Here is a 7334-nt window from a genome sequence, read left to right as displayed (position 1 = left end):
TTTCTGGGCCTTTACTCTTTTTTTTTTCAACTAAAATTTTATCAACAGGTGTCATTCTCATTTTATAAATGAAAGGTTCAAGTTTACTAATTAGCTAAGACCTCCACATTTCTTCTTAGAACCTTGTTAAGGTGGGTTCCTGATGCTGACTATGCTCAGTCTACACTCAGATCCAAATCAAAGAGTCTACACTCAGACCACAAGGGAAAAGCATTTGTTAGCATTTAATGAACCTCCCTCCACATGGCTTCAAGCCATGAGGACACAGGCTCCCCCTACACCCTTGATCTTCTCCTCAGCTCTTCTGCTGAAGAATTTGGCTTTCACGACGACAGGCTGCTTTGGGAGCTTTCCCTTCCCCAAAACTTTGTAGTAGCCCAATTGTACCACATCAATGATGGGAGCAACTCTAGTCTTGTTTTTAGCAGCATTTACCTGTGTCTGCTCATTGACTGAGGTCCACAATTAATATATCAAGGTTGACAATTGGACAGAAGCTCTGGTTCCTCTTCAGGTGATAATGTCTCATACCAATCTTCCCAAAGTAATCCGGGTGATATTTGTCGAAGTTGATCCTGTGGTGATGCATGCCACCAGCATTACCCCAGCCTCCCAGATGCTTCCAGTGTTTACTGATACGGCTGCGGCCGTGGCTTATGTGGCCCCGGAGTTTCCGGGTCTTTCTCAATCTGGAAGGCATGTTGGTGGTTGAAATGAAAGAGCTGGGCCTTTACTCTTAACCAAGAGCAAACAGCCAACAATTATGTCTTAGGTTCCCCACACAAAGAGGCTGAGATGGGGGTTCAAGTGCATGTGATTTATTGAGGGTGGGATCTCAGAAGAAGGGAAGTGAGAGAAGCAGGAGAAGGAGCAGAGTGAAAATACAGTCTCACTTGGGCTCTAGCCTGAACCCCCTCCCATTCCCCTCCCCCATGATCCCACCCCCCAACCCACCCCCCATGAGCTCTGGAGCATGAATTGCACCACCTTGAAGCAACAGGGCTGGTGTTTTGTACTCCAGGTTGATCAGCCATTGGCTGTGGGCTGCCAGGGAGAGGGCCATAACCTCCCAGGCAAGGTAGTTCCCAGCCAAAGGCAAATAAATGCTCTGGCTGGTAAACTGTGGGTAGAACATCAACAGCATGCACTACAGATGACCAGGTTACCAGATGTCTGAGGAAAGCTGCTGACGTGGAAGATAGAGAACAAACAATAATTAAAACAAAACAAACAGAAGAAAGCAACTTGGGAGAAACCAAGACTTATCCTTAAAGATAAGAGATCATATTACACCCATGAAATGAGAATATAATGCTATTAACCGTATTAATTAAAAAACACATGATAGCAGAAATGAAAAAACTCAGATGGTTTGGGAACTAAAGTCTGGGGTATCTTCCAAAAAATAGAGTCGAAAGACAAAACAATGAAAAATTGGAGAGAAGAAATGAAAAGTGTAGAAGGGATAGTCCAGAGTGACAGTCATTGCAGAAAGGAAGGGGAGAATCATTAAGAGATTATTCAATATTTTATAAGATCTGAAGAACTTAGTGATTGTCTCTAAAGGGTAACACAGGGTGACTTTTCCTATTTACCATATTTTTCTCTACAATGAATGTGAATTACTTGAATAATTTAAAAAAAGTGATTAAAAATTTGATAACTTGAAGAAAATAAAAAAGAGATAATTCAAGAAAAAAATTCCCAAACTGATAAAACGTAAACTTCCAGGTAATAAGGGCCCACCAAATGACGAGCTCAATGGATTAAAATTAGGCCAAACTAAGATACATAATTGTGAAATTTCAGAACCCTGGGGACAAAGAGAAGATTCCACAAGCTTGAATAAAGAGAAGAAAGTTATAGAAATTTCAAGAACCAGTATGGCTTAGACTTCTCCTCACTAGAACTGTTCTAGCAACACTGGGATATAGACTAATATGGAGTAACGTCTTCAAAACTCTGAGGAAAAATTGCTTCCAAACTAGAATTCCAATCTATAATTCTATACTAGACAAACTGCCAATCAAGAAGTAGAATTAAGACAACTCCAAATATGCCCAATCTCATGCTTCCATTCTACGATGTAAGTTAAGAATGCGCTCTACCAAAACAAGGCAGTAAACCAAAGAGAAAGGCAGAATTCATGAAGAAGGGAGAGCTATGGGGGATCCCCCTGAGGTCGATGGAGGGTGAACCTAGAATTGGAACAGAGAGACTCAAGACAGTATGATAAGGATTGTCATCACCAAGATAACCACTGTCATGTGCCATCTTTATAACCTGTGTTTCTAGAGTGAATTGGCTAAAAGATAGAGACCCCACTTATTTCTGGGAAGAGCACTATCCTAGTGCTGGTGAGGCTTGGCCTCCAGTCCTGTCACTCTCTGGAAATAGCTGTGGGATCTGGGCATGTCATTTTTCCTCCATGGACTTCAGGATCAACCTCTGTAAATGTCAGGTATAAATGAGGCAAATTCCATGTGTCTTTAAAGCCATCTGTGTCTCTGTACAATTCATTCTTCATGGTGTACAGTTCTGTGGGTTTTCACAAATGCATAGAGTTGTGTAACTACCTCCACAACCACGCTACAGAACAGTTCCATCATCCTCAAAAGTCCTCTCACGTTGCTTCTTGTAGTGAACCTCTCCCCCACTCTTAATCCTTGGCAACCACTAATCTAACCTCCATCTCTGTAGTTTCAACCTTTCCAGAATGTCATGTAAGTGGAATCATACAGTATGAAGCCTTGGGTCTGGCTCCTTCATAGAACTCACAATGCACTTGGCATATTAACCAGCAGTTACCAATGATTTTGGTTTGGGTTCTCCCCAAAACAAATTCCAAGAAAGAATTCAAGATGATAACTTTAGGGGAAGCTGGCTGAAGGGAATATGAGGACTCTGTATTATTGTGCAACTTTTCTGTAAATCTAGAATGTTTTCAAAATAAAAAGTTAAAAAACACAAAATAATAGGCCTAAACTCGCACAGTTTTTAAATGCAAGTGCTAGGATTAGAACCCAGAGCCCATATTCTTCCCACTCTAGTCAGGAGATATGGAGGCCAAGGACATGGTGAGTGCCTTCTGCAGGGGGTGGGGGTGGGGATGTGACTGCACTGTCCACTGGACATGCCACCCCCACTACTTCAGTGGACTCCATGGCTGGAATTCATATCCCTTTGCCTGTTCTCCAAGGCACGAAGGTGGTTCTGTCTGTGCTAGCCAGAGAACTGAAAATCCCACCACCACCCTAGGCAGCCCTCAACCAATCACTGAGGGAAGCAGGTGTCTAAATACCCCAGTGCCCTTGTGTTCTGGTAGGATGACACTGGCTACCAGAGTCTCCCAGTGGGACTGAGTTGTGGGTAGTTGCCCTCACTGGTAACTTGATTCATAATGCACCTTTTATTGACTGCCTTCTCTTCCCTGTTTCACTTTCCCACTCTCTTACCAGTGTTTCCTGGCATCACCTCCCAATTCAACTCCTTATATCCAATTCCTGCCACAGAATCTACTTCTGAGGGAGCTCAAGCTAAAATAACTGCCGAAGGGCACCATTTTCTTCAGTCACAGAGAGATTGCAACCAGTGAAGGCATCTCTGCATGGTCAGCAAACAGAGATGCCGTGAACAGCTGCTCAGGCTATGCACTGCACAACTACTGGAGATATACAAATTGGTGTCTGTATTCTCTATTTTTTGCTGTAACAAATTAGTACAAACTTGGTGGCTTAAAACAACACAAATTTATTATCCTACAGTTCTGGAGGTCGCAAGTCCAAAATGGGTTCCACTGGGCTAAAATCATGGGGCCTGCAGGTCTGTGTTGCTCCTGGAGGCCCTAGGGGAGGCTCTGTTTCCTTGCCTTTCCCATCTTCTAGAGGCTGCCTGCTCGTGGCCCCTTCATCCATCTTCAAATCCAGTAGCTTAACATCTCTCTCTCTCCCTCCTTCCCTCCCTCCCTCCCTCTCTCTCTCTCTCTCTCATGTTTGCTTCTGTCTTCACATCTCCTTCTCTAACCCTCCTGCCTCCCTCTTTCCCTTATAAGGACCCTTGTGCTTACATTGGGCCCACCTGGGTAATCCAGGATCCTCTTCCCATCTCAAGATCCTTAACTCAACCGCATCTGCCAAGTCCCCTTTGCCATGTAAGGTAACATAGTCACAGGTTCTGGTGATGAGGACGTGGACATCTTTGGGGCCATTATTCTGCCTACCGCAGATTCTTCAGTCAAGGGTCCTGAATGAAAGGGGCTCTGAGTTAGCAACACCTGTCCAGAGGAGGCCAGCGCTGTGAGGGAGGGGGAAGATGGTAAAGGAGCCTATGATATAAAACGGAGGAATACACAGAGATGACAGATGTCAGTGGTTATGTCGTGTGTACGTGACAGGAGGGGTGGGTTGGGGGAAGAGAGAGATGAGGGTAACAGCAATGAGGAACAGGGAACAACAGGGAGAAGCCAGGTGGGGTGAGTCTACTTCCACGCCCGAGGCTGAGACTGAGGCTGCAGAGAGGCAAGGTGAGGGTGGAGCCCGTGGGCTTTACAGGGCGAGCCATAAAGATGAGAGGGTTGCCAGAATGTGCACATAACGAGGAAACAGAGGAAGGGGTGTGGCCTGGAGCTCCAGCCAGACAAGTGGGTGGGCAGATGCTGTCCCATGCCATCAAAGATTACAGTGAGGTAGCAGAAGGCAGGGCTCTGAGAGCAGAAAGAGAAAGAGAAAAAGAAAGAGAAACTAAGTTTGTTTACAGGAAATGGGGCTATGATTTCATATTTGGAAGTGCCTGTGTGTGAGTGTTAAGTGTTGGGTTTGGTAACAAGCTGGGAAAGAATGAGACAATCGCAGCATCTATAAAGCCTCTTGTCCCCTATTAAAAGTCCTCTGTGTGTATTGAATGAGATACATCCATTAATTCATTCAACAAACATTCAACAAATAGGCATTGGATAACTCTCTGCAACTGGTTCACAAACGGTGAACAAATGTGGTGAGTGAATGGAACCAGAGAGTCAGGTATCATAGAAAGAGAAAGACAAGAGTATGCAGGGAGTGGGTGAATGGATGATGGAGACAGAATGCTCTGTTCTTGGCAGGGGATGGCGTGGGGTTTTCAGTTTCCTTTTCACCTGCCAAGGAAGGCTAGCCCAGCTCCTGCCTTCTACCCCACATGCCCTGGGGAGAGGCTTTGAAGCATATATCCCCCACTCTCCTCTTTGAAACTCTCTGCTCTTCTCTTCCTTCCTCCTCTTCCTCTCCCCTCTCCTTGAAGGTAAACCCTCTCCCTACATCTTCCTTCTCCCTGGAGCTTGGGAGGACCGAGACTAGAGGAGACAGTGACTGTGGCTTCCTTCTCCTATTTCTCTCTTCTGTTCTTACCCTTTGGATCCAATTCAAAACAACAAAGATGAATGAAAGCCAACTTTGAGCTTGGAATCATGCAATGCATACAAGATGAGAGATTCCCACGGCCAAGGACAATTCTCCAGTGAAGGTGGCCTCTGGGTCCTGGAGTACACCAGCTGGTATAGGGGACCTGTATGAGGCACCAACAGTATCTGCTATAGCAAGGATGTGCAGCTGCTTCCACTCACACCCCTTGGAGGGAATACAGATTAATACAAAACTTTGGAAAGCAATTTGGTAATATCTACAGAGTAGAAGACACACATGCCCCATGAGCCAGCAATTCCACTTCTAATCATATAGTCTAGAGAAACATGCATGTGCACGAGGAGTACATGAATGTTAATTGCAGCATAGTTTGCAATAGTAAAAACGGGAAATGAATGAAATGTCTATCGAATAAGAAGTTAGATATATTCATATAATGGAATGCAGCAGGTAAAATAAATAAGAGTTGTGTGTATCATCGGAGATAATTCTAAAAACATAATGTTGAGTGTAAAAAAAGCATGCTACAGAATGACACACATGTCATTTATATAACATTTTTAAAATGCAAACCAATACAAGGCAGTGTTTGTGTGTGTGTGTGTGTGTATATACAGAGAGAGAGAGAGAGAGAGAAAGTGTGTGTAAGAGCATGCATGGGAATGTTAATACTCAATATGAGAGTCAATATAGAGGAGTGGGACTTGCAGCCTGATTGCTTGGATTTGCATCCTATCTCCATCTCTTTCTAATTGTGTAATCTTGGAAAAGGTACTCAATGTCTACAGGCCTCAGTTTTTTATGTGTAAAATGGGCAATGACAATTGTATTAAAGCAATTGCTATAATAATGCTGTGTAACAAATAAGCCCTAAGCTCAGTGACTTACAGCCACAAACATTTATTTTCCACTCACAGATCTGTGGGTTGGCTGTGGCTCTGCTGAGCTGGGCTGGGCTGGGCTGGGCTGGGTTCCAGGCTGTGGGATGGGTTCAGGTCTGCCTTGTGTGTTTCCAAAAGCAACAACTCAGGGTGTGATCTTTTCATAGCACGGTTCACAAGCCCAAGAGTAGCAAGCAGAAACACATGACGCCTCTCAAGTCTTTGACTCAGAACTGGCACGCTGCTTCCACCTTCATTCCGTGGCCAAGGCAAGTCACAAGGGCCAAGGCTGAAATCTGTGGGGTGGGGGAAGATTACTCCACCTACAGTGAACCAGGGCAGGAAGAGAAGTAAGAAAAATAAGAGAAGCAAGAGCTGTGAGCAAGTAATAGCAGCACAGTGCCTACTCCTGGGGTTGTTTGGAGGATTAAATGAGTTATTGCATGCGAAGGGCTTAGAGGAGTGCCTGGCACATAGTAGCCCCTCCATTATTACTCAGGAAAAGGATGAACTCTGGGAGGAAGGTGGGGGATTCAACTCTATAGTTTTTCCTTCTTTTTTTAAAGATCATAAACAAAAAGAAAAAGGGCAAAATATTTGTTTCCAGGAGATGGCTCTTGAGATGGGTGGGAATTGGCTAGTCCCGGAGAGAGAGAGAGTGGACGACGGGAGCTGGGAGGAAAGGCCTTCCTAGGGGACGGAAGCCTCAAGTCCTGGGAGTGTACAGAATTATTGCAGACTGGACTCGGGGAGCACCAGCATTAGGTGACAGCAGGAAGAAGAAGATAAAAAACTCGACTGTAGGCTCCGTGAGACAGGGACTGCGTTGTCACTCTCATTTCTGTGTCTCCCCCAGCTGGTGCCTGAGAAATGCTCCAGCAGGGCACGGGGAGGAAGGAAGGAAGAAAGAAGCAGTGACGAGGTCAGAGATAATCAGAGAAAAATTGAGTCCTCCCCAGATCCCCAGAAAACCAGCGGAGAAGAGCATTAATATGGGGTGGGGTGGGGGTGGGGCAGTGGGGTGGACAGCTGCCTCGTGGGCCCGTCAGCAGTGGCT

At 45.1% G+C, this 7334-nt stretch overlaps 1 pseudogene; it reads right to left on the bottom strand.

Moving 5' to 3' along the window:
- Positions 1-249: 249 nt before the first annotated feature.
- Positions 250-700, bottom strand: LOC119515880 (annotated as a pseudogene).
- Positions 701-7334: the final 6634 nt, after the last annotated feature.

The sequence above is a fragment of the Choloepus didactylus genome, chromosome 19 (genome assembly GCF_015220235.1).
Source record: "Choloepus didactylus isolate mChoDid1 chromosome 19, mChoDid1.pri, whole genome shotgun sequence".
Lineage (NCBI taxonomy): Eukaryota > Metazoa > Chordata > Mammalia > Pilosa > Megalonychidae > Choloepus > Choloepus didactylus.
Note: the sequence above shows the minus strand (reverse complement) of the source record. Positions and strands in the feature narration are given on the sequence as shown.